Raw genomic sequence first — 23,918 nt, forward strand, 5'->3', positions numbered from 1 at the left:
GCTGGTAGCAAGATTATCTATCATAATTCCAACACATACATACTACTGATTTTTAAATTTAATATGATTTTACCTTATTTTGTTTTTATGAATGTTTAGATAAATGAGAATTTTGATTAAAGGACAAACTTGTTTTTAAATTAGTACATAATTTAAAAGATGTCTTAATCATAACTAGTTAATATAAAGAGTAACAAAAAATACTTTATTGTAACTATAACCTTTGTCAAGTTCTCTGATCGCAACCATTCCAAGTTAAGATGATGAACACATAAATTGGGAGTATATGTTTTATCTCTGTAGCTAGATATTAATGTGTTTTTATTCATCTTTGTAAAAAAAATGATAATTATGCAAAAATATATTTTAGGTTACATACAAATGAAAAAATACATGATGTAATCTTTTAATCATTTAACGATAAATGCCTGCTGATGTTTTTTAATTCAATTTAATTTTATGTCGATAGTTGTTTTACTTTCATATACATCTGTGTATGATGCTTGACACATACTGAGGCCAGATGTGGGCTTCATATCCCTCGGAACTGGAGTTAAAGACGGTTGTGAGCTGTCATGTAGGTGATGGGTATAAAACCTGGTTCTCTGAAAAAGGAATTAGTGTTCTTAAACATGGGCCATCTCACCAGCTCCTGAAAAAAAAAAAAGTGTCTATTGCTTTAAATGTATTCTAAAGTACAATAATGAGTAACTGTGTGTGTTTCACACTTGATTAGGTACAGAAACTTTGAGAATCAAAACCAAATGTGAAGATTTTTATCTTCTTCTAAAGACAGAACTGAGAGTGACTATGCCGACAAAATGGGACATCCAGCAGATTATTTCCACAAAAATATGCAAGTAATATTATCTTGAATAAGGGAAAACAATTAATCTTGTATTTAGTTATGACCCCTAAAGCATGATTCAGTTTATAATTATGCAATTTAAATATCAGTTTTGTTTGGCCATGTGATTTTTAAGTCTGGAATATTTTTTGAGCTACACAGAGTCACTGAGAGTGTTTTTGTCATATGTTATGACAATAGCTCATGGTTTTAAAGAGTCTATAAATTTTCCCTGAGGAAAATACTTATTTTGTATGGGTTATTGTCCTAAAATTCTTGAAGACTAAGAAGGCTGCTATTTTAATACACATTAGGTCTTGGTCAAGAATGTGTCATCCCAAGAAAGATATTTCAAATAAGGCAGCTCCATTCCTGTGCTTTCTGTACCCTGTTTATTATCACTTGTCTAATCCCTTCAAATTCAACTATGAACTATAAAGATCAATTCCTCCCCACCTATCCTAAACAAACATCCCCTCTCATTGTCTCATTTTTTGCAGCATAATTCTCCCCATATAACATCAACATGACCCTAAATCTATTCTTTAAAAAAGACTAAAACTGGAAGGTAAAATGCAGCCCATTCTTTGCCTTACGTGATCACATTAAGCAAGCAAGGTCATTGTTTGGAATTTTTGGTCATTCTTTAGAGTTTTGTTGCTCATAAGTTCAATGAGTATGTACTTTATGAAATTTACAGAGTGAAAAAAAAAGCAGTAGGAAGGAATAAAGACAAGAAAAGTTTTGTGAGTTTTTGCTTTTGGACTATATATTCATTTCCCTTTGCTTCAGTAACTAACTGCTAGAATTCAGTCACTTTAAACAAGTCTATCTTCTCACAGTCTTGGAAGTCAGCACTCTGAAGTGTCTTTCACAGGTCTGAAGCCACGATGCTGCCAGGGTTGTTCCTTATGGAAGCTGAGAGGAGGGTCTGTTTCCTTGCCTTTTCTGGCTTTTCAGGACAGTTTGAATTCTTTCACTCAAAACCTTCCATTTTCAAAGCCAGCAAGGACATATGGAGTCCTCACATCCACTTTCTGACTCTGCTGCTTCCTTCTTCCACTTATAAGATCCCTTATGATTGAACATGATACATGGTGAAAGACTAAAGTAAACTCCATACCTCAAAGAATCATTTTTTAACTCCTTTTCATAATAAAAGTCTTCGAGACATTAAGGATAGTAGGAATATACCTCAACATATTAAAGTTGGTTTACAGCAAGCCCGCAGCCAACGTCAACTTAAATGATAAGAAATCCAAAGCAATTCCACAAAGATCAGGAACAAGATGAGGGTGTCCACTCTCTCCATACCTATTCAAAATAGCCCTTGAAATTCTAACTAGAGCAATAAGAAAACTGGAGAATATCAAGGATATACAAATTGGAAAGGAATAACTTGGAATATCTATATTTGCATATGATATGATATAAGTGACCATAAAATATCCACCTAAAAAAATAAGATGATAAACACTTTCAGAAAATAACTGAAAACAAAATTAACTCAGATAAATCAGTAATCCTATATACAAATAACAAATATTCTCAAAAGACATGAAATGTCTTTGAATAAGTCTAACCAAGCAAGTGAAAAAAATTTGTGATTAAAAACATTAAGAAAAAAAAGAAACTGAAGAAAATTTAGAAGGTGGAAATATTTGCCATGCTCATGTATCCATAAGATTAATATAGTAAAAATGGTCTTCCTATCAAAAATAGTCTTCAAACTTGATGAAATTCCCACCAAAATTCCAACATAATTCTTTACATATCTTGACAAGACAATCTTCAGCTTCATATGGAAACACAAGCCAAAAATATCTAAAATCAATCCTGAAATAATAAAAGAAATGCTGCTGGAGATTTCATCAGCCCTGACTTCAAACTGTACTACACAGCTCTAGGAATAAAACCAGCATGGCATTTGTGGGAGGTCCTTTAGTCTGTGTGTTGTTTTTCTTGGTTAATGAATAAAGAAACTCCCTTGGCCTGTTGATAGGGCAGAACTTAGGTATGTGGGGAAGACAAAACTGAATACTAAGAAGAAGAGTAAGAAAAAAAAGGATGTCATGGATCTGCCGGAGATAGCACCAGTTAATAGAAATGGATTAAAATAAGATATAAGAGTTAAGCAATAAGAAGCTAGAGCTAATAGGACAAGCAGTGATTCAATGAATACAGTTTATGTGCAATTATTTCAGGTGTAAGTTGGCCAGGCATTCAGGATGAACAAATGGGCTCTCCTCCTACAAGTATTGGCATAAAAACAGATAAGTCAGTTGATTAATAAAATCAAGATGATATGGAGAAGGATAGTCAAAATTTAGGAACATTTGAATGGAGGTACAGAAACCAAATAACAACCAAAGCATCCTAAAACATATACATATTTGAAGGAGATCAAAATAAAACCACCTAATAATAGGGAAACAGAGCCCTAACTAACCATCTCTTGTCAACAAATGAAGCTTTCCTTACCAGGATTGGATTACAGCTAATTGAGTTGTTGGCCAAAGAGGTCCCTTGGGAATCACCAAATTACCCAGTCTGTTGACAAAATTAGAAATCATTCTCCATAAACTGACAGCAAGGCCCCATTGCTGAAGACAACACTTACACAACACATTGAACATGAAAAATTTGAGCCAGTGCCAACATAGAGTTGTTTTCACTGTGGTCTAGTACCTTTGATTCAGAAAGATACTCTGCACATTACCAAAGCTGAAACAGAAACACCAAGCCACCCACAAACATTTTGATCTATATTGCTGTCCTGCTGCAAGATATGTGGTGTCAATGGTGGCACAAAGCTTCAGGATGTAAACATCCAATATCTAATTTAACTTTCTGGCCACTCAATGAGATACCTGGTATGGCTTACTTGACTAAGAACTTAAGACTAGGTTCATAGGCCTGTTGGGCTCTGCAGAACCAGCACAGCTAGACATGGGGTGGGAAAAATTTATCCGTGATTCTGCTTATTACATCTGACACTGACTCTCTGGCACAGTTATGCTCTCTCTGTAGAATCACCTTGCTAATCCAGATATCTGGATAAGTAACTTTGTTGGAAGGTGCATACTGTGACCCAAAATAAAAGATAGGAATCTGCATAATACCAATAAAATTGGAAAGGAGAAAAAGAGTCATATTTCAATGCGGGCTCTCTGCCCTGGGCCTAGAATATAAAACATGGGCTTACCCAGCACCTGATGGGCTCTATTATGGAGAGCAAATATAGAGTAGGGTAGAAAAACAGAGAGAGATATAATGGTGCATGTACTGTACAGAGAGACAAAGCCAAAGAGATAGTGAGAAATGTGAGATGAAGCTGATGGGGTACTTGCCACCTAGGACCATGATGTTACTTAGGCCTAAGCTGAGGCCAAGGGCCATGTCTGTACTTGTGTCTCTGCTACAGCTATGGTCTGTGTTGATGTCCTTGGCTATGAATACCACTGAAGGCCCTAGAAGATAGAACTGCACAGATTTGGATCTGGCCCTCACTGGTACAAGAATAGGAAGAAGAGGTTCTAACCCCTCACTGGAGAGAACTAGCAGGTTCTTCACCTCAACTGGGCAGCATGACAGAGATGACCCTGTTGATGAGGGCATGGGCAGGCTGGCCCTGAGGACATGAGACTTGGAGGGATAGTTCTGCCTTCCACTTGTCTACCCTGTGGTGGTGAGGGAGATGCCATCTCTTCCCACCTCACACTCATGGCATGTGACAACTGCAAAACTGGTGAAAGCAAGCCCTGCATCTCACCTAGGCAACTCAGTAGACTTGACCCTGCTGGTGATGGTGCGGATGAGCCAACCCCAAGGGTGTAAGTGTGGGAGAGTAAGCCCCATTTCTCATTTTTCATGCAACACGGGTGGAAAGAGGTGCCTTCCCTTGCCCCTCACACCTCACTGCCTACAGCACTCAGGTGAGCAGATGCTACACCTAACCTGGATACCATAGTGGTGCCAACCCTGCTGATCAGGGCACAGATGAGCCTTCCAAGAGGTTGTGAGAGTAGGAGAGCTGGCCCTTCACCCCCTGTCTGATGTGTGGTGGTGAGGAAGAGGGAAAGAGGCCCTGCCATTTCACCCTTTGCCACCTGTGGCAGACAAGAAAGCTGAACCTAACCCTCCCCAGATACAGAAGTAGGTAGAGTGGGCCCTGCACCTACCCTTGGCAATAGAGTAGAGCTGACCGCATTGACAGAGGTGGTCTCCGGCCCTGAGAACATGAGTATGAGAGACTGAGCCATATACCTCACCTACTATAGTGTGGTTTGGGCAAAAGAAAGAACCCCCCCCATACTCTTTGAGGCCTGTGACACATGGGAGAGCCATCCCTGAGATTACTAGAGTAAGAGAGTTGGCCCTTTCTCTCACCAGTAATAGCTTTAGGAAAAGTGGTCTCTACTCCTTGACTAGGCAACACAGGTCCTAGAGGTATAGGTGTGAGCAAGCAGACCATGAGGATTTGAAAACAAGAAAATTGGCCCTTCCTTCTCCTGCTTTCTATGTAGGATGAGCTAGCAAGAACAGTACTGGAGAGCTCACCCTGACATTGAGGATGAAGAAGACTTGGTGGGCTGACCCACCCAGCAACTACTCAGACACACAAAAGTTAGCCCACCCCACCATCCCATTATCTACTCATCTATGATCTGTTGGTGATGTTGGGCCTGGGGCCAATTTGTTATAAAGAGGATGCTTATTCATTTCTCGGCTGCCCAGATTTCCAAAACAATCACACATAAACCATATTATTTAAATCACTGCTTGGCCCATTAGCTCTATCTTCTTATTTGCTCACTCTTACATATTAACTTAACCCATCTCCATTAATCTCTGCATTGCCACATAGTTGTGGCCTACCAGTTAAGTTCCATCTGGCTCCAGTGGAGCTACATGGCTTCTGCATGACTCCACTTCCTTTCTCCCAGCATTCCGTTTAGTTTACCTCACCTATCAAAGTTCTGTCCTATCAACAGGCCAAGGCAGATTTTTATTCACCAATGGTATTCACAGCACATAGATGGGAATCCCACATCATGTCGGAACACGTGAAGGGTTTGATCTTGCAGGCCTAAAGTTACAGAATATCCATAATACAGAATATCAACAGAATATCCAAGAAGAGAACCAGTAATGTCCCAGTACTAATGATGCAGAAAAAACTGGAGACCTAAAACCATACCAACCACTCAATTCAATGAACATTTGCAAGTAAAAATAATTAGAAAAAAGAACTATGTGACTCATTATGTCACATTACAGAATCTACAATGAGTTTTTTTCTCTCTTTTAAATTTTGGCTGGTTTTATTCTGTAAGGGAGAGTTATAAGGGTAGAGATGGATAAAAAGGGCCTGAAAGATGAGTGATATCAAGATACATGATGTGAAATCTGTAGTAGGAGCTGCGGGCCTCTTCCCACAGCCCGGCTCATGGCTGCCTGGCTAGCTTATGTCCCAAAATAACAACACACAAACTCTATTCATTTAAACACTGCTTGGCCCATTTCTATTCATGTGTGTAGCACCTTGAGGTGTGCTTACCAGGAAGATTCTAGCCTATGTCCATCCATCCTGGGTCAGAGCTTCATCGCATCTGCTTAGGAGAGGGGAGCATGGTGGCTGTCTCTGAGAGGAGCTGCCCTGCATCTGAGCTCACTTCCTCTTCCTCCCAGCATTCTATTCTGTTTACTCCACCCACCTATGTTTTAACCTATGAGGGCCAAGCAGTTTCTTTATTACTTAACCAATGAAATCAACAGATTGATATATGACACTCCCACATCAGAAATCCACAAAGAGTCCATGAAAAGTTACATTTAAAAGGAAAATAACTTGAGACTAGACAGGTAAGGGACATAGGCTATAACCAAATACTACTGTTCCAAAAGAAAAAAGAAAAAGAAAACAATAAAATGACTTTTAATTACATTCTGCCATATTCAAAGATCAATGTCTTGCTCAGCCATAATCAGAGAAACTTCATCCTGAAGTAGATGGAAACAAATACAGAGAGACCCACAGTCAGATATTATGCAATGAATGAGAGACCTTGAAAAACTCAGCCCTAAATGGGATGTCTCCATTCGATCTCTCTTATCAGGGCTCAGTGAGCAGTGGAAAAGGGAGAGCAAAAAGGAAGAACCAGAGGGGACAGAGGACAAGAAGAAAATAGGCCATCCGAATCACAAAGACTAAAGGTCATATGAACTCATACAGACTGAGAAGTCATGCACAGGGCCTGCATGGGTATGCATAAGGACCTTTATCTATGTTTTATGTCTTTAGGTTTAGTGTTCTTATGGGATTCCTGAGTGTGAAAACAAGTGGGTCTCTAAAATTTGTGTCTTCCCTTGCACTGTTTTCTTTCTGTTTGTTTGTTATGTCCAACTACAATGTGTTACTTTTTGTTTTGTCTTATTATATGTTATTTCACTTTAAAAAATAAAATGGATGTTTCGTATATTATTAATTAAATTTTATTCATTGTCTTACATCTCAACTGAACTTTCCTCTCTCCCCTAGTCTTCCATTCCTGTCTCCCACTTCTGTTTTGCCAATACATTCCTTCTCTGTTTTTGATCAGAAAGGGGCAGGCCTCCCATGGGTACAAACAAATCATGGCACATTAAATTACAGGAGGAATAAATAGCTCACCTTTTATTAAGGTTGGTAATGGCAACCCAGTCTGTAGATTAGGTTCTCAAAACCCAGTCATGTTAGGGACAGCTCCTGCTCCTATTGTTAGGAATCCTACAAGTAGATCAAGCTACACAACTATCACACATATGTAGAGTACCTAGGTGGGTAACAAGCAGTCTCACTGTTTATCAATCTATACTCTGTAAACTCATATAAGCTCAGGTCAGTTGATTCTGTAAGTTTTCCTGCAATATCCTTGATCCATCGGGCTCTTACCTCTCTTTGGCAGGATTCCCTGAGCATTGCCCAAAGGTTGACTTTGGGTCTCTGTATCTGTTCCCATCAGTTACTGGATGAAGGAGCTCTGATTACAATTAAGGTAGTTACCAGTCTATGAATATGGCTTAAAATTGTTAGGCATCATTACATTGATCTTTTTTCTACAATCATGTTTGGTTCTATCCTAGGTCTCTTGGACATCCAGCCTATCCGTTTTGACACTCTAAGCAGTATCAGGTGTGGAGTCACTCTTGAGGCATGAGTCTGAGGCTGGAACAGTCATTAGTTGGCCACTTTCTCTATTTCCATGCCAACTTTACCCTCTCCTGCACATCCCATAGGCAGGACAGACTATAGATCAAAAGTCGTAGGGCTAGATTGGTGTGCTAATCCCTCCACTGGAAGTCTTGTCTGGTCAAATGAGATGACTAAGTCATGGTACATATCCACTCTTAAAAGGAACCTTATCTGGAGCCAACACAGTAGATTCCTGGAGTTTCCCATGCACCAGATTTTTAAGTAATCATGAAACACAAACTTACTTTTTAGCCATCTCTTTCAGTATTCTCCCCATCCATATACACCTCAACCCAATCCCTCTTGTTATCATCTCCTCCTGCCACAGTTCACCCATGAGATCCCTTGTATTTCTCCTTCCTCAAGAGACCCATGCATCCCATGTTGGCCCCTCTTTGCAGTGGAAATCCTTCAGCCAATAGCCTTTTAACCTTTTAGCATGTTTCTTTATCTATTGCCACAGATGGATCCCAACTCTACAACTACTGGGTGGACCAGTCTAAAAGGCCTAAACACTCCAGAACCCACAAAGTCTCTCACCCCTGCCTACCTGGCTTGATTTCACCTACTAGGCAGTTTTTTGTTTTTTTTTTTCTTTTGTTTTTTTTTTTTTTTATAAAAACCCTGTGACAGCAGAGCTAAGTGTGGTGAATTGGAAATTTCCCAAGCTTGCGCACATTTTCCCCAATTGCTGCATGCCCTGTTGTGTAGCAACTTGCACAGCTTTTGGTTTTTGCTCCCTGCTCATGAGTTCTGGACTCCTTGCTTCCTGTAAAGAATTGATTTAAATTTGTCATGCATAGCATATTTGTCAGTATTTAACCAAGCACCAAAGCATAAAACCAAAGCAGTGCAGTACTATTTGTGCCATCATTGATTGTGCCACCACCAGTTGTGACTTTTCATCACATGGGTGAAACCACAACACATTCTGGAAAATAAAGATTATTACACCTAAAACAATTTCCTGAATCAATAAACTTGGAAGTTATGTAATTTCAGACAATATTAACATACAAAAATTTAATAACCTTTTAGTTGATACTACAAATTGTATTCTGCAAGGCTTGTATGGTTATTGTGATATAAACATTTATTGGATATTGGGACTCAGTTTTTTTCTTCATATTATATCATTAAGAAAATGGTTTGATAACAGAGCGAAGAATGAGGCATTTTTAGGTTTTGTTAGAGTCTTTACAAACTAATAATGAACAGCTAGCTAACAAAATTAATAGCATAGAAAATCAAAGTTACATGAAAAATTAATATTATTGAAAGCATTAATTTGACACACAAAATTCAATCCATTTAAAAGGGTACTGAGAAATTATCTGAAGAAATTTATACTATTGAATTTGGCAACCAAAATCTGTTAAAAAGTTATGATATGTTAGCAGATAAAGTATCTCTTCAGGAAGGCAATCTGCATACTATCCAAATACTGTCCAAGGATGAGATTTTATCTTTAAAGGAAAAAATTCAGACCTTGGAATCGTGTGAAGACCAGAGGTTAGGTGCCTCAATAAAATTACTATAAATGTATACAGACCTGGGGATTCATGTTTTACCAAAGACAGCAGTAAAAAGTTTTAAAATGATTTAGGAAATTATTGGAGCTGATGACCAGGGGAAGAAGATACAAGGACAGGATTTAATATCACCAGTACCTGAGAGAGATGATTTATCCAGGATTTAGCTCCTTACCCTGTAATCTACTCTGACAAAACATGGGGTTCTAAATGCCCAAAGTGATCCAAAGAAGGTAGATGGATACTTATAGTAATGAATGAACTAAAAGAAATTAAGCAAGCAATAACATCTTATGGCTTGCAATCAGCATTTGTTAGGGAGATGGTAAAGACATGGGCATATAGCAATTAGGATACCCAACAAGACTGGCTTTAATTAGTTTCAGCAGCATTAGATAATGGACCACAATTACCATGGAAATGTTCTTTGAAAGAAGAGACACAAATTTTAGAACATCAGCGGAAAGCAAAAGGACTTGGAATTTCCGAAGATCAAATTCTTGGTGAGGGCACTGTGCTTACCCACAGGCTCAAGCTCTTTATGATTAACAAATCATGTCCCTATGCCACAAGGAAGCCTGAAATGCTTGGGACAGGATCCAGGAACCAAGAAAATGAATTAAATCATATATCAGGGTTAAAAAGATCCAGAGAGAACACTTTAGTGACTTTTAACAAATATTAACTAAGGATATACAAATAGTAATATCATACCCAGAATCTAGAAAAATACTTATTGAATCTCTGGCTTTTGAAAATGCAAACTTAGAATGCAAAAATGTACTTGGCCCTTTAAAGTTTAAATCATCATCAATGGATGATTGAATCCTGCATACAATGACACTGAGACATTTTAATATAATAATGAATATTAGATAGGAGAAACAATTTCCAAAAGTATGAGGAGACATCCAAATGCCAAATGTTTTAATTGTGGTAGGATAGAATATTTGAGAAAGGATTGTTGGCAAGGAATTCCTAGAAATAATGTCTTATCTAGGAATATCAAAAATAAAAGGAATCAATCTTCTGGATTATGTAGAAAGTGTGGCAAAGGCTGACATTGGACCAATGAATGTAGATCAAGAAAAGACAGACAAGGCAACTCAATATCATTGGAAAAATTTTTGGGAGGACCTCTCACAGATCCCCAAGTCAAAAGTGGCCCAGTAATTCCCAGTGACTATGGGGGACATGTGTCACCAGGAAAATTGAAAAAATCCAGTGCCTTCTGTAAAAAAAACATACTGTTCTGGATTATGGAATAAACATGAAGGATGAATCAACAATTCCAATAGGAAATAGGAAGTGTATATTCTGTCACATTTCTATGAATGATCAAAGACCAGTGTTAATTGTGGGTTTGATAGACATGGGTGTTGAATCTTGGCATCCAAATTTGCCTCATCAAGTGGCAGATGTACAATTCGTAGGAATTGTAATGCTTTCTCAAATGAAACAAAGCACAAGATTGGTTGAGTGCATAGGACTAGAAGGACAGCGAGGAAGACTGAGACCATCTGTGGATAATATTGCACTGAATTTATGGGGTTGTGACCTGCTTTGCATCAAAGGATTACTTATATTAACATTCCTGAAGTTCCAGAAACTCATAATTCTGGGAAGAATATTATACGGTGGTATACACAAAGTTCACCAGTCATTCTGGCTGTACAAGAAAACAAAGCAATTTGCAAGCCTTCAGAGGTATCAACAGCCCTACCTTTAAACTGGTTAACTGAGAAACCAATATGGGTTAAACAATGTCATTTAACAGAAGACAAATTGTAGGTTTTAGAAAGCTAGTACAGGAGCAACTAGATGCTCATCATATTAAAAAATTAACCAGTCTTTGGAATTCTCTTGTATTTGTTTTTAAAAAGAAATCTGGTAAATGGAGAATGGTGACAGATCTAAAGGCTGTCAACAAGGTAATTCAACCAATGGACCCTCTGCCATCTGGAATTCCTCTCTTATCTCTATTTTCAAAAGGGTGCACTCTTATAGTTATTGATTGTAAGATTGTTTCTTCACTGTACATTTACAAGACAAGGACAGAGAAAAATTTGCATGCACAGTGTCTACTTATAATAACTCTCAGCCTACTAGGAAACACCTGTGGACCATCCTCCCACAGGGAATGTTTAATAGCTCTACCCTGTGAAAATACTTTGTAAGTCAGCCATTGGAAATAATACATAAACAACTTCCTAAATTTATAATTTACCATTACATAGATAATTTTGCTGATTCAAAATTAGATACTTTAGGAAGAATGTTTGAAGAAGTAAAGAAACATTTGCCCAAATGGGGATTACAAATTGCTCCTAAAATGATACAAAAAGGAGACTCTGTCAATTACCTAGCTTATAAAATAGATTTATAGAAAATTAGAACACAAAAGGCATGAACTAGGAAAGACTGATTATGGACTCTTAATGATTTTCAAAGGTTTTTAGGACAAACAGCTGTTGAGATAATGCCTCATCTAATAGTTCATTTAAACAAAACCTTAGAGGGTGACAAAGACTTAAATACTCTCAGGGAATTCACAGCTGAAAAGAAATTGACTGTCTTTGAAGAAAAATTACAGGAGGCACATGTGGATAGGGTAAATCCAAATTTTAATCGCTCTCAACTCATATTGCCTTCCAGAATTTTTCCTACAGGAATTTTAATGCAAAGGAAAGATATTATAATAGAATGGATCGTTTTACCCACATAATCTAAGCAAAAAATTAAAAAAAATATGTGGAAAAGGTCTCTGAATTTATCATAAAATGAAAACTTGAGTCTTCATCAACTAGCAGGAATAGATCCAGCAGAGATTATAGTGCCTTTTACTACTGATGAATTTTAAAATTATGGGAAGACAATGAACCTTGACAAAGAGCTTGTGATAATTTTTAGGAGCAATTAATAGCAATTATCCCCAAAGTGATAGAATTAACCTTATAAAGATAACTACATTTCTCCACAATGTATATGACACACCAATAGCTGGAGTCTATACATTCCATAATGATGAAAATAAATCGGGAAAGGCAGGTTACAAATCAGAAGATTTAAGTAAAGTGGAACAAAGCCCTTATAATTCTGTCCAAAAGGCAGAATTATATACTATTCTCATAGTTCTCAATATAGTTATTGATTCACAATATTCATAGAGGGTTGTCTTGCATATTGAAATCACTGAATTTATACCAGGTGATACAGAATTAACTTCATTATTCGTATAGGTTCAAGACATAATCAGGAATAGACTTTGTCCCATATTCATAGCACACACTGATCCCATACATATCTGTCAGGTACTCTAGAAGAAGGAAATACAGAAAATAATCAATTATTGATTTGAAGTATGTTGAAGGCCTCAGAATTTTATAAGAAACATTATGTCAATAACAAAGGTTTAAGAAAAATTTTCTATTACATTACAACAAGCTAAGGAGACTATAATGAGATGTTTTAGTTGCTATTTCTATAACCAAACACCACTATCTGCAGGGAGAAAACCAAAGTGTCCTCAAAGGAATGAAATTTGGCAGATGGATTTGTTCCACTTTGCAGATTTGGGGAAATTAAAATATGTACACGACACCACTGACACTTATTCATGTTTTCAATGGGCAACTGGTATGAGCTCAGAAAAGGCTGATTCAGTATTCATGCATCTATTAGCAGTTATATTCATTATGGGTATATCTGCACAAATAAAGACAGATTATGGTCCAGCATATGTCTCTAAGAAAATGAAACAGCTTTTTGCTTATTATAATATAAAGCATATTACAGGTATACCAAACAATCATACCTGTCAGGCAGTTATAGAAATATCAAATCAAACTATAAAGAATATGTGAAGCAAATAGAAAGGGATGGAAAATTCCACCAGAAAGAGATTATATAATGCTTTATTAACCTTGAATTTATTTAACACTAATGATATAGGAACAACAACAACAGAGAGACATTGGATAATAGAAAAATCTTCTGAATTAAATCAGCTGGTGTATTTCAAGGATGTGTTGACCTCACAATGGAAGCCAGGAGATGTGCTACTATGTTTGAGAAGGGGTTTCACTCTTGTTTCCACAGGAGAAGAAAAGCTATGGATAATCACAAAATTAAAGAGAAACCACTTGAGATAGAGAAATGTCAGCTCATCTACAGAAGTGACAACCATACAGATAGTAAGGAAACCTCATAAGGCTTGGGGCAGGATTCTGTTCCTGTATTGCAGGGGGCAATATTTGGGAGGAGGGGAGGGAAATGGGAAATGGGGAGCAGGAGGAAATTTTAATTAAAAAAGAATAAAAATAATAATAATAATAAAATAGAACCTATATAAGATGTCAAAAAAAAGAAAATACTCAATTTCAAAAAGTCAAGAGATAATTTTCAAAAAGGAAAAGATAATTATCCCGATAGGATCACCATGCAAAGAGAATTATGACTATGATGGCATGTAATCTAAGGGTAAGAATGTGTGTGTGTGTGTGTGTGCGCGCGCGCGCACGCTAAAAGTCAAAGCTGGCCTTTGGAGTTGAACATCAGATCTGTCCTACTCTAAATTCAAGCATGTTGTTAAAAGAAAAATTTGGAGTTTCTTTATTTATTTATTAAAAATTTCTACCTCCTCCCATCTTCTCATTCCCCCCCCCCTATTCCTCCTTCCCTTCGCTCTCCAGTCCTAAGAGAAGTCAGGGTGCCCTGCCCTGTGGGAAGTACAAAGGCCCCCCTCCATCCAGGTCTAGGAAGGTGTGCATCCAAACAGACGAGGCTCCCAAAAAGCCAGTACATGCAGTAGAATCAAAATCCGGTGTCGTTATCATTGGCTTCCCAGACAGCGCTCATTGTCAGAGAGTATGTTTTGATCACCTGCTCATTCATTCCCAGTCCAGCTGGCCTTGGTGAGCTCCCATTAGATCAGTCCCAACATCTCTGTGGGTGGATGTGCACCCCTCACGATCCTGTCTTCCTTGTTCATATTCTCCTTTTTTCTGCTCTTCAGCTGGGTCTTGGGAGCTCAGTCCAGTGCTCCAATGTGGGTCTCTGTCTCTATCTCCATCCATTGCCAGATGAAAGTTCTATGGTGATATGCAAGATATTCATCAATGTGTCTATGGGAGAAGGCCAGTTCAGGCACCCTCTCTTCTGCTGCCCACGGACCTAGCTAGGGATATCCCCTTGGACACCTGGGAACCCCTCTAGAGCCAATTCTCTTGCCGACCCTAAAATGGCTTCCTTAGTTAAGATATCTTCTTCCCTGCCCCCATATCCACCCTTCCTCCATCTCAACCATCCCATTCCCCCAAGGTCTCCCCAATCCTCCCCTTCTCCCTTCTCTCTCTCCATCTCCCCTTCCCCCAACCCAACCCCACCCCCCTGCTCCCAACTTTTGCCCCACAATCTTGTCTACTTCCAATATCTAGGAGGATAAATGTATGTTTATCTTTGGGTTCACCTTTTTATTTAGCTTCTCTAGGATCAGGAACTATAGGCTCAATGTCCTTTATTTATGGCTAGAATCCACTTATGAGTGAGTTCATACCATATTCTTCTTTTGAGGCCTGGGTTATCTCATTCAGTGAAGTGTTTTCTATTTCCATCCATTTGCATGCAAAATTCAAGATGCCATTGTTTTTTACCTCTGAGTAGAACTCTAAAGTCTATATGTGCCACACTTTCTTAGGAGCTGTCTGGTATGAGACAGAAAGAGGAAAGAATTTAGAAAAAAATACTTTTCTTCCACCCTATATTTTTCTCTATTGTATTTTTCATTGAATATATGTCTGTGTAAATAATGTTTAAGTTTTCTGAAATGAACAATGAATTTTCATGCAGTAATCTTTGAAGTTTCCAGGAAAATGATGGGGCCCTCAATACATTGACTCCACCTGACTGATATGATGTCATGATGCTGATAGCTCCATTATAAGACCTGTTTTAGGTACCAGCTGTTCAAGATGCTTCCAACTTGGTTGGCTGAAATGGTGGACCTTTTACAACATTCTGGTCAGCACTCCAAATAGGAAACTTAGAAAAACCCTACTGAATACTCCGAGACTTTTTGCAATTATACCAGACAGTAATCTTAAAACTTAACCACCATTTTAATTTCACAGGACCACATAGAAAGAACATTACCCCATGACAGTTGGAAGTAATTCTAGAAGACGACATCCACTCTCACAACAAAGTTTGTCCTCAGTGTTAGGGACACCAATTAGAGGTTGATTATAATTGGTATAGGGTTGGGGATTAAGGTGGAAATTATGAAGATTCTGGGATCTCTTTGGGAAAAAAAGAGGGGAATTGGATAGGATAATAGATTAATGTGAGCTTATTCACACTAATAATAATAGTGATTAATAGAGTGAATACTTGTCAGTTATTATTTATAGGCACTTTATATTGGGGTAGATTCTATATACTGATACAAATTAAAATTACATTGAATGTGCTCTTATTTTTTCAACAATATTTGTACACCTAGGCAAAGTTATTTTGTTATATTGTATGCATGCATGCTTTTACCTTTGCTTAAGATATTTTGTGTATTGATACAATTTTAGGATATATTTATCATGTTGCAATATATATTTCTATCTCTAATCAAGAAACTTATATGTTGTTTACATTTTGAAGTCATTGTCGTCATTTGCCGCACATTTGTTTAAAGATTGTTTAATATATTAATATGAAAACTTGGAGTTTAAATTATATAGCTGTTAAGAATTATAGGTCAATATGCATCCATGTTTGCTATAATTATAGTTAGACTAATCTGATTCTTTATATGCACAGAGATTGCATTCCACATAGATAGGTAATCTCAACCACTTCAAAGAACTGTAGAATATGGCATTTAAATAACTTAGAATTCTTTTTTATTTTATTAATTTTTGTTACTTTATAAATAATACCATTCACAATTTCCACTTCCTCCCCTCCTCCCACTTCCCTATTGCTCCCCCTAAGAGAGGGCAGGGTACCCTGCCCTGTGGGAAGTCCAAGGCCCTCCCCCCTCTACCCAGGCTTAGGAAGGTATGCACCTAAATAGAATTGGATCCCAAAAAGCCAGTATGTGCAGCAGAGACAAATCCTGGTGCCATTATCATTGGCTTCGCAATCTGCTCCAGTTGTCAACCACATTCAGATTGTCCAATTTGATTCCATGCTCATTCAGTTCCCATTCATCTGGGATTTGGTGAGCTCCCATTAGATCAGGTACACTGTCTCAGTGGATGGATCAACCCCACGCAATCCTGACTTTCTTGCGCATATTCTCCCTTCTTCTGCTCTCCAATTGGCTCTTGGGATCTCAGTCCAGTACTCTAATGTGGGACTCTGTCTCTATCTCCATCTGTTGCTGGACAAAGATTCATATTCATCTTTTTGGGCCTGGGTTATCTCACTCATGATAGTGTTTTCTATTTCCATCCATTTGCATGTAAAATTCAAGATGTCATTGTTTTTACTGCTGAGTAGTACTCTAATGTGTAGATGTGCCACACTTTCTTTATCCATTCTTTCATTGAGGGGGCATCTAGGTTGTTTCCACGTCCTGGCTATTATAAATAATGCTGCTATGAACATAGTTGAACAAACGCTTTTGTAGTATGATTGGGCACTCTTAGATATATTCCCAAGAATGGTATTGCTAGATCCTGAGGTAAGTTGACTCCCAATTTTCTGATAAACCACCGCACTGATTTTCAAAGTGGTTGTACAAGTTTACATTCCTACTAGCAATGGATGATTGTTCCCCTTACTCTATATCCTCTCCAGCATAGGTTATCATTGGTGTTTTTGATAGAATGGCCTAGAATTCTTTTGACATGAGACACGATTGATCCTTGCAGCACCAATCTATTCCCAAGAGAAGGTTGAGAAATGAAGACACTCCACTTGGAGCTGGTTTTCTTCTTGGCAAAACTGGCCTTTGGGCAAGGAATTGCCCATGCATTGAACACTGACAAAATGAATAATGTCCAGACAGGACCAATGCAGAATACAAGAAAAGAGACTGTCAAATCTTGCCAAGACAAGATAAGACAGTTTTTAATATTTTTTGACTCTGAAAATGGTCTCTCAGTTACTCTAGGCCTCAGTCAAAGTTGTTTGCTCCAACGTTGCAAATAAGACTTTGGGTGATTGCCCAGTTAGCCAGTTGTCTCTTTCATTTTTTGCACATTTTGGAAGTTGCTTGATTGTACTTCCAGCTTACTCAAGAAATATTTCCCTTCTCAGGTCTTCAATTGGGTTGAAGACTAGATAGTCATAGTTACTTTCCTAATATAAGACTTAGACTCCTTAGGATAGAAAATGATTGAAACCTTTATCATTTGTTTCTTACTTGATATTTTTATGCTGGGTGTAATTCTATTTTTATACTTGATATTTGTTCCTATCGTATATAATTTTGTCTTAGGCTTAGAACTCTCTTATTTAAACCAAAGAGGGAGGTGCTATAGGAAATCCTTCTGTCATTTGCCTTTAATTTACCTGCCCACTTGTCTCTGAGATCTCTCTCTCTCTCTTCTGGCTGCTGGATTTTGTTGCTGTTCCCTGTTTGAGCACAGAACTGTGATCTGTGAGTCTGTGAGTCTACCCCTAAATAAATAACCCTTTATTGTACTCAGTTCTGAGCTGGTGTAGGATTTCTTTTAGTGTTCATCTTTACCTCCTTGTTACCTAGTATCTCTAAATCTATGGGCTGTTGGATGAATATTCTTATAGCTATTGACCACTTATATGTGAGTACATACCATGTTTGTCTTTATGGGTCTGGGTTAACTCACTCATCATGATTTTTTTTTCTAGTTACATCATTTGCCTTCAAATTTCATGAGATCATTGTTTTAACTGCTGAATAATACTCTATTGTGTAAATACACCATTTTTGTTTTTATCCATTCTTTAATCGAGGGGAACTAGATTATTTCCAGATTCTGGCTATTGCAAATTAAACAGCTATATACATTGTTGAGCAAGGGTGCTTATGGTATAATTGAGTTTTCTTTTTTAATTTATATTTTAAAACAATCTTTTCTTATTTTACATACCAATCTCAGTTCCCTCTCCATCCTGTCATCTGACTCCCCTGACCTTCCACCCACCACAGCCACCATCTGCTCCTCAGAGAGGTTAAGGCTTCCCATGGTGTGTCTACAGAGTGTAGAACATCACTTTGAAGCAGGATCAAGTTGCTCCCTCAACAACTATGCCAAGCTATTTCTCCAAAGAAGATGGACTTCAAAAGCCAATTCAACACTAGAGATGAATTATGGTTCCATTGACAGTGGCCTACCAGACTCCCCAGACACACACCTGTCTCTCCTATTCAGAGAGCCTATCTTGGGCATATGTAGGTTCCACCACTGTCATTCCAGAGTCAGTGACCTCCAGCTAGCTTAAGTCAGGTGTTTCTGTATGTATTCCCTTCATGATTTTGATGCCTTTGCTCATATTATCAATCCTTCCTCTCTTTATCACTGAGTACTACTTCAACATGAAAATGTACCACATTTTCTTTATTCTTTCTTCAGTTAAGGGTCGTCTAGGTTGTTTTCAAGTTCTGGATATTACAAATAATGCTGCTATGAACATAGTTCAGTGAATGTGTTTGTGGTATAAGTATGCATAGTTTGAGTATATGCCCAAGACTGGTATGGCTGGGTCTTGCAGTAGATTTATTCCCATCTTTCTAAGAAACCACCATAGTGATTTCTAAGGCAGATGTACAAGTTAACACACCCACCGGCAATGTCCCCCTTTCTCCACATCCTGTCCAGCATAAACTGTCTTTAGTGCTTTTGGTCTTAGCCATTCAGACTGGTATAAGATGTTATCTCACAGTTGTTTTAATTTGCATTTCTTGATGTCTAAAGATGTTAAGCAATTCCTTAAGTATCTTTTGGCCATTTCTGTTGAGAATTCACTGTTTAGATCTGTACCCCATTCTTTAATTAGATTATTTGGTATTTTGATGTTTAGCTTCTTGAGTTCTTTATATATTTTGGAGATTAGTCCTCTGCCTGATGTGGGGTTGGTAAAGGTCTCTTCTCATTCATTTGGCTGCCATTTTGTCTTACTGAATGTGTCCTTGCCTTACAGAAGCTTCTCAGTTCTGGAGGTCCCACTTATTTATTGTTGTTCTCAGTGTCTGTGCTACTGTTATTATGTTTTAAAGTTGTCTATTGTGCCAATGTGTTCAACACTACTTCCTACTTTCTGTTTAATAAGGTTCAATGTAGGGGGGATTTATGTTGAGGTTTTTGAACCATTTGGGCCTGATTTTTATGGATGGAGATACATATGAATCTATTTGCATTCTTCTAAATGTTGAGATTCAGTTATGCCAACACCATTTGTTGAAGGTGCTTTCCTTTTTCTATTGTATAATTTTAGCTTCCTTGTCAAAAATCAGGTGTTCATAAGTGTGTGAATTAATATTCAGGTCTTTGATTCAATTCCATTGGTCAACCTCTCTGCTTTTATGCCAATACCAATCGATTTTTATTACTGTAGCTTGATTTCAGAGATAATGATGCCTCCACAATTTCTTTTCTTGTACATGATTGTTTTGGTCATTTTTTTTAATATGAAGTTGATTGTTGTTCTTTTGAGGTCTGTGAAGACTTGTTCTGGAATTTTGAATCTGTAATTGCTTTTTTATACTGTCATTTTTTTTACTATGTTGATCCTACCTATCCAAGATCATGGGAGATTTTTCCATTTTTTGATATCTTATTCAATTTCTTTCTTCAAAGACTTAAAGCTCTTGTTGTACAAGTTTCCCACTTGTTTGCTTAGTATTATTCTAAGATATTTTATGTTGTTTGTGGCTATTGTAAAGGGTGATATTTCTCTAATTTTTCTCAGTCCTTTCATCATTAAAGAAAAGAAGGGCTACTGATTTTTTTGAGTTGATCTTGTATCTTCCACATTGCTGAAGGTATTTATCAACTGTATGAGTTCCCTGGTATAATTCATGCATGTATATTATCATATCCTCTGCAAATAGCAAATGTTTGACTTCTTCCTTTCCAATTTGTGTCTCCTTGATCTCCTTTTGTTCTTATTTCTCTAGCTAGAAACTCAAGTAATTTATTGAATAGATATAGAGAGAGTAGACAACCTGTTCTAGTTCCTGATTTTAGTGGGATGACTTTGAGTTTCTCTCCACTTAATTTATGCTGACTGGCAGTTTATTGTCGGTTGCTTTTATTATTTTTAGATACATTCCTCTTATTCTTGACCTCTCCAAGACCTTTGTCATGAAGGGATGATGTATTTTGTCTAAGGCCTTTTCATAATATAATGAGATGATCATATGATTTTTTTCTTTCAGTTTATTTATGTAGTAGATTACAGTGATAGATTTTTCACATGTTGAACCATCCCTGCATTTCTGGGATGAAGTCAACTTGATATCAGTGAATGATTTTTCTGTGTTTTTTGGAAACTGTCAATATTTTATTGAGTATTTTTGTAATCTTTATGAGGGAGATTGGTGTAATTCCCTTTCTTAGTTGAATCATTGTGTGGTTGGGGTATCAGGGTAATTGTAGCCTCATAAAAAGAGTTTGGCAATGTTTTCAGTTTCTCTTTTATGGAACAATTTCAGAAATAGCTTAAGGTTAGGGTTTTTTAGGTTAATCTTTTTTTAAAAAAAATATTTATTTATTTGTTTATTATGTATACAGTATTCTTCTTGCAGGCCTCATTACAGGTGGTTGTGACCCACCATGTGGTTGCTGGGAATTGAACTCAGGACCTTTGGAAGAGCAGGCAATGCTCTTAACCACTGAGCTATCTCTCCAGCCCCCGGTTAATCTTTTTTTTGAGGTTAATTGAGTCCATTGATATTAAGAGATATTAATGACCAATGATTGTTAATTCCTGTCATTTTTGTAGTGGTAGTGTTTGTGGGTTTCCCTTCATTGGGGTTGACTGGTGTGGGATTATCTTTTGTCTGTGTTTTTATGGGTGCCACTAACTTCTTTGGGTTGGAGTTTTCATTCTAGTACTTTCTGTAAGGCTGGACTTGTGGATAGGTATTGTTTAAATATGGTTGGAATATCTTGTTTTCTTTGACCGGTGATTGAAAACTTTGCTGGGTATAATAGTCTGAGTTGGCATCTGTGATCTCTTAGTGTTTGCAGCACATCTGTCCATGATCTTCTGAATTTCAAAGTTTTCATGGAGAAGTTGGCCATAATTCTTACAGGTTTGCTTTATTTGTTACTTGGCTTTTTCTCTTTGCAGCTCTTAATATTCTTTCTTCTGTATGTTTAATGTTTTGATAATTATATTGTGAGGCAAATTTTTATTTTGTTCCAGTCTATTTTGTGTTCTGTAAGCTTCTTGTACCTTTCATACTCATGTTCTTCTTTAGGTTGGGAAATTTTTCTTCTATGATTTTGTTGAATATATTTTATGTGTCTTTGAGTTCTATGTTTTTGAGTGTCTATGGAGTTCTTCTCCTTTTTCTTTCCCTATTATCCTTAAATTTGGATATTTCATGGTGTCCCAGATTTCCTCGATGTTTTGTGTTAAGAAACTATTGGATTTAACATATCCTTGACCAATGAATCTATTTGCTCTATAAAAATTTCAACTCCCCAGACTCTTCCATCTATTATGTTATGTTTGTTATGCTTGTATATGCAGTTCCTATTCATATACCCAGCTTTTCTGTTTCCAGATTTTCCCAATTTGTGTTTTATTTATTACTTCTTTTTTAATATTTAAGTCTTCAACTGGCTGAACTGTTTGCTTCACCTGTTTTATTGTTTTTTTTTTCTTGGTTTCCTTGGCTTTATTTAAGAGATGTATTAATTTCTTCCAAATTTTTGCTTGTCTTTTTTTCTTTTCTTTAAGGAAACTTTTCATTTTCTCTTTAAGGGTATCTATCATCATCATAAAGCTATATTTAAGGTTGTTTTCTTCTGGGTTTGGATGTTCATGTCTTCTTGTTGTAGGACCACTAGGTCCTGGCATTGCCTTGTTGCTTTTTAGGCTGTTGAATGTATTCTTAGATTGGGGCCTACGTATCTCTTCCTCCAATTGACACAGGAAGCATCTTTGCCTCTTGATCCAATACTTGCTGTCAGTGTTTGTCTCAGGGATCTTCTCTTGCACTAATCATTGCAGTTACCATCTGTATCTCTGGGAGCAGCCCTTGATCTGCCCTGTACAGTCACTCCCTGTGTCTCAAGAACAAGCTGTGGTCTCCAGGGATAGGTGAGTTTGGGGACAGAGTGGGACTTGTAGATTACAGGGTCCAATGTGGGTGTGTTAGAGTAACCTGAATACTGGAGGCTTGCCCACTACATGGCTAGTACATTTGTGACAGGTGGGGGGCAGGGTTTTGCCCTGGGTTGTCCTGTTGAGGGGATAGTTACTCACCTCTTGTTCTCTGTGCAATCCCAGTCTGTGTCCCAGAGAGTCACTCGGTCCATTCTGAACAGTACCATTGTGTACCAGAGAGCTGCTCTTGGTCTACTATGTGCAGTCTCAGTCTGTGTCCCAGAGAGCCAATGAGGTCACATGATAGAGAATTCTTTAAGCAAATGCCCAAGAGTTATATAACTTGGTCTTGTGGTACACTGATTTCCAGTTTTCTGATACACAACCATATTGATTTCCACAGGGGCTGTACAAGTTTGCATAGTCAACAGCAATGAAGAAGTGTTTACCTTGCTCCACAACTTCTCAGCAAAAACTGTCACAAATGAAATCTCAGAACTGTGTTGATATGCCTTTCCCCAATCACTAAGGATCTTGAACGTTTCTTTAAGTGTTTCTCTGCCATTTGTGATCTACTGTCAAGAATTCTCTGTTTAGATATGTACCCAATTTAAAAAATTGATTATGCATTGTTAGAATACCTAGTTTCTAAATATTTGGAGATCAGTCCTTTGCTAGATGAAGGGTTGGTGAAGAGCTTTTCACATTCTGTAAGCTGCTGTTTGTCTTGTTGACAGTGTCTTTGCCTTACAGAAGCTTTTCAGTTTCCTGAAGTCCCATTTATTATTTGTTGATATTAGTGTTTTATTCAGAAAATTGTCTCTTGTGCCAATATATCCAAAACTATTTCCCACTTTCTCTTCTATAAGGTTTAGTGAAACTAGATATATGATGAGATATTTGATCCACTAGTATTTGAGTTTTGAGCAGGGTTAAAGATATATATCTACTTGCATTCTTCTATATGTACATTCAGTTATGCAAGAACCATTTGTTAAAGATGCTTTCCTGTTTTCCATTGTGTAATTTTGGCCCCTCTGTCAAA

The sequence above is a fragment of the Chionomys nivalis genome, chromosome 15, assembly GCF_950005125.1.
Source record: "Chionomys nivalis chromosome 15, mChiNiv1.1, whole genome shotgun sequence".
Taxonomy (NCBI): Eukaryota; Metazoa; Chordata; class Mammalia; order Rodentia; family Cricetidae; genus Chionomys; species Chionomys nivalis.